The sequence below is a fragment of the Terrapene carolina genome, unplaced genomic scaffold, assembly GCF_002925995.2.
Source record: "Terrapene carolina triunguis isolate 2854851 unplaced genomic scaffold, T_m_triunguis-2.0 Scaffold130, whole genome shotgun sequence".
Taxonomy (NCBI): Eukaryota; Metazoa; Chordata; order Testudines; family Emydidae; genus Terrapene; species Terrapene triunguis.
Genome location: NW_020664481.1, coordinates 12,029,947 through 12,040,422, shown reverse-complemented (window position 1 = coordinate 12,040,422; position 10,476 = coordinate 12,029,947).

Here is a 10,476-nt window from a genome sequence, read left to right as displayed (position 1 = left end):
CTAGGAAGAAGCTGCAGTGGAGGCTACTTTCAAGTGGAGCTAAGGGGCTACCCCACTTGGTCAAGGCTGCTTGGGGAAGTTTACGAGCCCTAGTTTATGCTCAGAGTTGACAAGTGCTGCTGGATGCTGAGAATTAAAGTACACTTGATGGTTGCACTAAGATTTTTTTTCTCGTATTTGCCTTTATCAAGAGAACAAAACATTCCCCTCACCCAGTGACAGACTAGAACCCCAAAAGCCCCTTAGATCCCTCTGTTAGAGGGAGGGCCTCCTGCACCCTTTTTTTCTGTGCTCCCTCCCCACTTTGACCCCTGGCAGTTCTCCTTTCTCACCAGGGTCAAGGTCAGAATGTCACATGCCTGAGAATTTACATGAAAGATCCCTGGTGTAAATGACTAGGAACTAGCGACTTCAGAGGGGTGAGCTTTGAGCTGTGTGGGTATAAATGGCTGTAGCTCTTACTTTTAATGGGAGAGGGAGAGGGGCAGGATTATCTGATGGAATTTTCAGTCATAAAAACTCTTTGAACCTAGGATTCAACAAAATGACCAAGGAGTTCAAATGAGACCATGCTCATGACTGTGGTAACGTGCACTGTGTGTAGGAAAGGAGGACTAACAGAGCAGTGTTTGCAGCAGATCAGGGGCCTAGAGGCCAGGCCAGTTCGAAGCTTTGGATTGAACAGCACCAAACTCTCACGGCTTGTCTCGTGATATTTCGGTCCCAGCTGCTGGATGCTGTGGGAGCTCAGTTGTTCTCATGAGATTTCTCCCAGCGGTAGGCTGGCATCCCCCTCAAGACTCAAATCCCACTGGAGTTTCTCCTTTACTAAAGAAAGCTGCACCCCTCCCGATTTAACATGTGAGGTCAAAGGGCTGACCCAACAACCCGTTTACTGCTATTGAGTCTCATTTTAAAACATTTGCTGCTCTTGATAAACTGCCTGGTGAAGGCAGTGGCCTGAAGTCACTACAGTCACCGGCCAGCGTGTTTTATCGGGTTCAGACACTTGTGGAGACTGAATGTTTCCTGCTGGAGGCCTGGGGTTTGCATATCAGCCTAGCAACATTTAGAGGACTGCTGCAACTAAATGAATAGCTTTCCTCACTCCCTGGTGTATTAGCAATCCCTAGAGAAAGGGGCAGAGTCAGGTTTGGGAGAAGCCCTGATGTGCTGTGGAGAAGTGTCAGCAATGGTGGTGGTTAGTTAAATGTGAAATCAGTCAGCAGCCACATCAGTTAATTTGTTCCATTTGCCCACAGTGTTCCAGTTGCTAGGGGCTTGATCTGGCGAGGTACTGAGTAGGTCCTGGAGCTGCTAAGTGCCCTTGACTCCCATGGTGTCACCCCAAGAGAAATAGATGCAATTTCTTTCATAAGACCAGAGCCTAGACAAAGGGACTGAAGAGATGTGGAATAGCAGCTGGGATAAGGTGGTATATCATCTTATCACTAGAACAAGCAACTGGGAGTCAGGTCTCTTGAGTTCACGTAACCTTTCTGGGACCTCGTTAACTTCTCCGTAGATGAGGTATAGCGCCACTTACGTCAGAAAGAGGAGGCATCCCTTTTGCCTGCAGCCACCCATATTTGCACAAGCAGGGGGAAGGTTTGGTCTTTATCTAAAGATGCTTTGCCCACAGCTCAACCAGAGCCTGCTGAGAAGTGTAACACAATAGCATTTTAACTTTACATAGTTTAGGGCAGGAAGTGAATCAGAGTATCAGGGCCAGATGGAATGAATGGGGGTGGGATGCTAGCTTTAAGTACCATGGGATCCTTGATGAGTGCAAAGAGCCAAGGACCTGGGTTATCAATTTCATTGAAAAACACAAGATGGTGCCTGTTTTCATCTGGCTGGAACCAGGGTCCAGGATTGATTCCATGGGAAGAGGAGTGCCCCCCTACTGCATCGCCACCTCATTTTCCACAGCGCAATGAATCTTCCTCAGACGTCTCCCAGGCAAGCACAGAGAACAGCCAACCTTGCTTAGCTTATGAGACCAGTGCCCAAAGGGGTGAGGCCTAGAGGGGAAAAGGATGAGCATTTATTTGCACATTAACTGAGATAACTGGGCTTTTGCTGCAGTTTACCCGTTAGGCTTGAGTGCATGGTAATGTTTTCACCCCCATGACACATTCAAAGAATGCTAACACCATCTGTTTCATTTTCTGGCTGGAACTAGCTTTCCCGTCCTTTGTGCCTCCCTCAATCCTGCCAACGTAGAGATTCCCTTGTTTAAATAAATAAAAAAAAGCCCGGATTAAAAACCATCCCTAAAATAGGTTGAATAACAAAGTCAACTGACTCTGTTGCATCGTGCCCAGTGAATGGCTGCCATATATCAGGATATAGTCAAGGGGGGTGGAGGGGGGCAGTCATGTGTTTTACTAGATGGTTCCTGGAAAAGTTTCTGTTCAGCCTGATAGAATGCCTGGCTGCTGTTATCTCTGCACTTGCACTTAAATGGATGTGCTGTGTCTGCTCGCCAGCTAGGGTGGTGGTGGAAAATTTCCTAAACTTAAAAAAAAAAAAAAAAAAAAATCCTCCTGTGATACAATAGAAATTGGTTCTTCCTGTGACCTGAATAATAAACAACTATAAATGGTAATCTAGGCTGTGCAAGTTTTCAAATCCTTGTAGTACACACGTTTAGAATGATGATATGAGCATTACTTGGCAGGGGGCGGGGGCGGGGGTGGGGGGAAGCCTGCCTTGTTATTGAAAACAGAGCTGAAGGGCTGAGCCCTCCTATCTGGGAAACACTGCAGGCGAGGATTTCACCTCTCTTCTCATGCCAGCTTCGGCCACCTTTTATTTTTTATTTATTGACATGGAACTTTTCAGCCTTTCTTCCAGTGGTTACAATACTAATCAACGAGGATGGGCGCAAATGATGTAATTGGCCTGGGGGAGAGGGAGCATGGAGGTGGGGAGGAATTGGAAATCTGAATTTCACAAACGACCCTTCTTTTATTACAGAGAGCTGAATCCACACAGCAGATCCCAAACTGGGGGTGTTTGACATTTGCATCTGGCTCAAGATCTGAATTTGGAGCTTGAGTCTATTGGTAACAACACCACCACCAATAATAATATCAAAATAGATCTATGCACTCAAAGGAGTTAGAGCAGGGGTAGCTCTGGCAAAGGGAAGCGTCTGTCTCAGATAAGGATAAAGAGTGTGGGAAGGAGATTGAGCCCACACTTGTTAGAAATGTGCATCCAATTGTGTGCCTAATTTTCACGCAAACCTGCACTCACAGTTATGACGATTGTGCACACAGCTGTAAATGCAGGAGCCTGACCAGTTGGATGGTTAAAATCCTGTGTTCACTAGAGCTCCTGCCATTGCTCTCATTGGGAGTCAGACCTGGGATAATGCACAGATGGAATTTTCAGAAGAAAAGTCCAGGTTAGGCCAGAGTTTTGGTAGGAGCCAGCTGTGAACAACGGAGCGGCTTATTTATCTGTGAATGGTTGGTTGAGTTGTGGTTTCTCATGGCAGCAGAGTGAAGGAAAACCTCCACATCCCTGTTTCTATGGGGAGCCCTTACACGTCACAATGGGGTCCCGGATGTGGTTTATATGAAGTGTATGTGGCGCTCTCTTTGCATTGCTGCACAGGAAAGGTTTTTGACAGCCCAGTGATGATTAAAATAAATATGAAACTAGAATGTGCAATGGGGCAATAAAGCCACAGCAGGCCCTTCTTAACCTAAACGCCCACTGCAGTCAATAGAAATGTGGACTGAGCAAGGCTCCCAGGATGTGGCCCAATTAGTTTTCTCGCCACTATTCCCTTTAAAGTAACTTGCCTTTAAATTGCTGCAACCAATTCACAGGCTGGATAAAAGAAAAAGCCAAAGCAGAGGGGTTGGTTCAAAGAGATTAGTATTATACCTTCAGCCAAAGATTTAATGAATGCAGGGACTTCCCAGGAGCACGTCTCTCATTCTGCACTCCCCCTCACCCCCTTTGCTCCACTCCTTTTGCTATTCAGATGCAGAACGATGCCAGTTCAAATGCAGAAGACAGTCTCAAGGCATGGGGCGCAAGTAATCATTTCTCGGACAAAGGTGCTAAGCTAGCCATGGCAAACATCCTTCTCACTTCCTACGGCCCTGAGAGCAAAAGCTTGTCTGAAACTGCAGAGCGCAGAGGGACAGTGCTGGTGTGTGCAGTGGGGGTGGGGGGCAGTCCAGGCGACTGGCAAACAGTAAGCATAGTCCAATTCATTCTGTGCCTTGCAGGCTGAAATCAAACTTAGGGCAGAGTCACAAACAAATCAGTGGTAACAAAAAGGCATTGAGCCCCGAATAAATGAGACTCGCAGTGTTGAGGTTTCACGTGCACTCTCATTTTGCTGACACATGGCACAGGCATTTGGTCTGCTTGTCACCCGGGTCCTAACTACAGCCAACAATACAAACCACATATAGAAACCAGCTCTGCATTAACCTTGACGCTCCACACCTCACACTAAAGGACATCAGCTACACATTCACAAGAGGCAGCCGCCCATTCTTGGGCTATGCCATGGTAGCCTGTGGATGTCAGCCTGGGCCTCAGTGAGGGATCACTGTCGTGCCTAATGCTCTGGTTTGTGCTGGTGCCACATTAAAACCTGCCTTCCATAACGTGCTGCAGAATGCAGTCTGGCAATTCTTCAATGCCCATTGCAAAGGAGCTAGTCGCTTCCAGCAGTTTAAGGCTGGTTTGGAGTGTGCTTTGCTGTGAAAATTCTTTGCGTTTTTGCAATCGATATAGGAGAGTAATATTCATTATAAAAATTACACGCTTAAACCATCATTAGCAGCCATTTACAAACTACTGTTTGGCCTCTGCTTTCAAGCTTTTTTACACACATCTTTAACTTAACATTTCAATAATAAGTTAAAGAGACAGGTAAAATTTTCCCCAACCCCTAAATGACACAGGTGCCTTTCAGTATGACAGTGCTTTACCGTATGAACAATTAGTGCTCAACAAGCTGGGATGTAAATCCACCTTGCGGTACCATGCTGTGCACTAACGCCTCATATAGACCATGCTGCTGCATGCTAAAACTGCCCTAGTGGGTGTTGCTAGCATTAGGACACTTTTAGTGTGGCATAGCAGGGCTTGGCCGTCCCTGGGCGCCAGTGGGGAGGGGGACCTCAGGCTGGCCCTTTGCAGGCAGGCGGGCTTGGGCGACCCCGCATGTGGGGGGGAAGGGAAAGGGGGGGACTGGGGTCAGCCCAGGGGGAGGGGGAACCTCAGCCCAGCCCTGTGCAACGGGAGTCAGGGAGGTCTTGGGCCAGCCCCACATGGGGGGGGGGTGCTCAGGCGGTGCCCTGTGGGTGTCCTGTTTTCCTTTTGGGAAAATATGGTCACCCTAAGCAGGGGCGATATGGACAGTTAATGCAAGGTAGATCTACACCCATCCTGCTGCATACTAACTGTTCATCTTAAGAAACCCTTAAGTGCCTAGGAACAGATTTTTTAATGATATTTAGACAACTAAAATTGTAATAGGTGCTTAGAGGGATTTTTCCAAAGCCCATAGTCACCTAACTCCCAGTGAGGTCAATAGCATCAACATACATATTAAAAAAAAAATCTGGCCCTTCGCCACTTCAAAATTTTAACCGTACCTCTATATTTATAGATATCACTTGCTATCGGGCTAGGTAGATTTTTCCCGCCCCCATTCTTGAGTCACTAATAACACAAAACTATTTAAAGGTGATTTTAGATTGGGAAAACTAAAACCACACATAAAAATGAACTAGAGCCAGCCACCCTTATTAATGCTGAGGTCAGGCCTGAACTTTTGAGTAGCACCCAGTGTTTTAAACATGCGCAAGTGTGTTAAAATCCACCCCCTCAACGATCCAGTTTAGCGTTCATCATTTATGCTGCTTTTTATTTCCCACAGCGTCATGTGATGCCGTAATTTCAGTTTCTGTTGCTCATCAACGTCACATGCTCTAGCCACTGTTGTAAACAGGCTTCAGGTACTGCAAGGGCTTGGTTATATATGTATGTTAGATTAAGTGTAGGAAGGCTCACAATATTATGCAGATGGGCTGGATTTGCAGGGATTCAGCCATCGCTAGACAGCAATGAGTAGAGCGCCCATACTCTGTAGTCAGCATGGGAATAGTTTCAGTCATGCAGGTTGAAAACGGTCAAGACTGGAAGGTTCCTTTTTTTGGCAAAATGGGAGCAAGTTCTGTTCTCGTGCTTAGCCCACAGTAAAAGCAGCAAACGGTGCTTACAAAGGCTTTGCAGCACTGTAATAGTGTTATACAGTGCTGACCGTGCTGAAATGGGCATGGCAGACTAGCTGTATTAAAGAAGATTTGGCCTTGCCATGGTAATGATGCAGTGGCTTATGTTTATAATAGTGCCTTTCAGCCTAAGCACTATACAATATATTGGGCTGCATCACTTCACTATTATTATTTAATATTGCTATGGAGGAGAGGGTAAAAGCTAGAGGCCCCAATCAGGGATTAGAGTTCCACTGTGCCAGGCACTGCATACACCTATGATGAAAAGGCGCACACTGAAATGCAGCCACTCTGGTGTGGCACACAGCAAATGATGAACACGCATTGCAAGACTAAATAACAGTTTAAGACCCACATACTTCCAGGAGGTTTTTTTACATAATGCTTCCAACTTTCTAACCTCAGCAGCGAGGTGTTCTGTGACAGCCCATAGTACAGCACAATTGTTGGGAGGAAAAAGGGTAGCGTGTGTGTGTGTGTGTGTAAAAGTAGGACACCACTCGATGAAAAAAATAACAACTATTTTAAAAAAAGGAGGATAAAAATTTCAAGCATCTGAATTCCATCTTCAAAAGTGACTTTGGCACTTCGGAGCATCAGTGAGATTTGACTGTAAAGCACTTTTGTAAATGAAGCTTAGGCACATTTAAACATTTTCCCCATAGCCTACAAGGCAGTTAATTCTCAGTGAAGTAAACCGGTCACCTCTGGTTTGCCACTCTGGATGTGAGAAACCCAGGATAGTTTTTAAAGCTGCTCTAAGGACTCAGTTTGGTCTATTGGTATAATATATATTTAGGCAGTTCTTTGGCTATGTATATTGCTGGATCCCATGAAACATATACTCTGACCTGTCAATAAACAGCTATCTGCAATGTGCCTGAAGGTACCAATCCTGCTGAGAACTCTGTACAGTCACAGTGTTAGCACACATGGAAAAAGCCCATATGAAAATTGTTTAAATACGGTGGCTGTGTTTGCAGAGTATTTTGAAGGAGAGAAGCCACCTATATAAATCATGTTGGTGCATTTAGGTTTGCCGGACTTGGCCAAGAGGTAGATGCTTGCTGAATAGTGAAGCCACTTGTGGTCAAACCAGATGTTATCAGTAATGGGTGACTAACAACAGCTGCAATATACTGCCATAGAGCGCCAGAGAGCCAGATTTTTCAAAAGCGCACAGCCAGATTTTCAAGTGCTCAGTACCCACCGTTGGTGCGGGTTCCTAGACCTGCTGAAAATTCTAGCCATAGCTTTTATGACAACTGATGAGCTAATAAATGCCAAATTCCGACTGAACAAATGTGTTGATCTCACTGGCTTTCAAATGTCCAGAGACTGATTATGTGGCTTTAAAGCGATGTGATGACTACACGTTTCTGTAACGCTTCCTATGCGCTCTGTTTCCGGAGTCAGCATTTCTGTGGGCGACATAGAGGAAAAAGCAAGGCGCTAAGCCCAGGTTTTGTGGAAGAATGGAAGGAGCAGCAGGTGAGTGAGCAGGATGCTTTTTCAAAGCCTTCTGCAGATAAGCAGGAGTCCAGCAACGCCTGCCTAGAAAGAACGACAGCGCGAACATGGACTGCATTGTTCCACTAGGGCCCAAATAATTAACAGCCACTGTCCGTGCTGCAAGGAGGCCCCTGCCTGCTCTGAAATAAAAGAAGCTGCAAACTCCCTGACAGGCTCTGCCTACTTTGGAGGGTTTTTTGCACCCAGGGTAGTTACACTGATAGAGCTGCTCTTGCACAACTGCTAGCAATGACGTGCTGCACTGCTGTAAAAAGTGACTTTTACCAATGTAGCTGTGGGTACAAGCAGCCAACAGTCTCCCTGAGGCTTTCTATAGCATCCTGGTTTCCAAGAGTCAACCAAGCTGTCCGAAGCACAGCAGCTCAGGACAAAAGGTGTTGTCTGCTCTCTTCTTTGTTTTAGATAACTTTGCACAACAAATACAGGAGGGTTGGACTCCCACCACACTATGCTCGGTGAGGAGGAGTCTGGTCTGACTCGTGGGCGTCACGGTTCCTGGGTTCTCAGCCTCGCTTTGCCACTGACTCACTATATGAACATAGGCAATGCACTTCCAGCTCTTTGAAGACCTCAATTTTTTCACCTGTTGAATGGGTCTATCGATAAGGTGGACTATAAACAGTCCCTAATTCACAACGTTAGTTTGGGGGTTAAGTATATTTTGCAAAGTGCTTTGAATGAAAGCAAAAAAAAAAAGGACCAAGTTCTGGCTGGACTTAATATTATAATACAATAAAAATACTGGCAGCGGAGTCGAGAGGACTGGAACTCAGGGACCTTGGAGTGTATTCTGGGTTCTGCCACAGAGTAGCTGTGTGACCCTGGGCAGGCTGCAGCACCTGCGTTTCCTCTTGCACCTCATTTGTTTAGCTCTCTGTGACAGGGACTGTTTCTTATTATGTGGTCAGACAGCACCCAGCTCAATGGTTGGAGACCTCCTGGTGGTACCCTAAGACCAGGACTGGCTCTAGGCACCAGCACACCAAGCACGTGCTGGGGCAGCACAAAACCGGGAGGGTTTTTTTTGTGTGTGTGTGCTTCGGCAGTTGCACTCTCAGAGAGTTTTTTTTTTTTTTTTTTGGCTTGGGGCGGCAAAAAACCTGGAGCCAGCCCTGCCTAAGACAAATAATAAACAACAGCAAATGATTTGTTTTGTAATTTGCAGCCTATGAACATACAGTTTTAAGGTTTTACAATTTCTTTGTTTAAGTCACTGCAGCTCCCCGCAGACTGTTGAAAATTCGGACCCCAGATTCACACAGACAGCATCCTCCTTCCAACCATAACTGCTATCAGTAGGGATGTGTAATAGAGGAAATGCCAGAGAGAAATGCTTTCATGCTGCCTCGCTCCTGCATCGACTGCCATGCGTTGTTACAGGGCAGAGTCCTGGCTTGGTACAGGGTAAGGGTTGCATGCTAAGCTGATTTAAAAAAATGAAACGTTCTTCAGTCACCATCTGGTCACAAAAAGAGAACTGACACTTACTCATTTCTGCCGTGAGTAAAAGTGAGATACAGCACCCTACTGCCATTTACTCATGGTGCAACTTTAAAAACCACAAACCTACTCGCTCGTAGGCTCTTCCAACTGCAAAGTGAAAGGCTGCTGGGTCTGGGCTGTAGAGCTGCCAGGATGATAAGAACCAGCTTCCTAATCTCGACTCCAGCAGCTGACAGGATGACACGGATAATAAACATTACCCTCTACTGCCATGGAGGGATGGCATGTTTTTAGATACTTTCAGACTGGCCTGTTTGTAAACTTGCCCTCACGTCAGCAGGAGTCTTAGGCAGGAGAAGGGCGGGGGAAATCTCAGTGGAACTGAGGTGGGAGCACAATACAGCTAGCTGGCTGTAAGCAGTCCAACCCTTCAGGAAAGGGGTGACTTTAGTAATATTGGGCAGAGCAGTGGTGCCTACCTGGCCATATTAGAGGTGACATAGGAGGGCTTTGGAAAGTCAGGGGGAGTTGGATGGGTTGCATATCCTTACAGATCAATTCTTAGGACAGCCCTGAGAATGATCCCAGAAAAGACCTTAAGTGGGTTCCATGCTTTTCCCTCTGAGTCAACAATGGCAGAATGGGCTGCAGGGAGGGCTGGGGGTAGGGAGGGGCAGATGGTAGGGGATATGAAAGCCAGGAAAGCTAAAAGCCCCTGGATCTCATGTGTCCCAGTATATACCGGGGTCAAGGGCAGTGAGGTGGAGTCAGGCTCCAGTTTCTAGGGCGTGGGTGGAACGAGGGAACCACAAAACAAGACAGAGCATGAAACCAGATTAATGGATTGGGCAATAAAGCCATGGCAGTAGTGATCGTACTTCCCCCAAATCGCCTATCAACCATATGCTGGAGCAATGCTGAACCTCAAGGGTGAGACAAAGGGATTAGGGGTTTCCACGGGGTGACACTGCTAAGGACTCAGCCACCCCATCTGTCACCATAGCCTTGAGGACATTGCAGGAGCAGAACACACAATTCATAGGTGAGAAACCTAAGCAGCATGTATACAATATTAGTGGGGCTTGCAGGTTGGGTGGTTCCAAGTGCTGGACGTCAGGACTCCTGGATTCCTTCCTGCTATCAGTGACTTCCCAGGTGACTTGGGCCTCTTAGAGACACTGCAAAGCATAATGTGTTGTGGTCTGCAGATTGTGAATGCTAC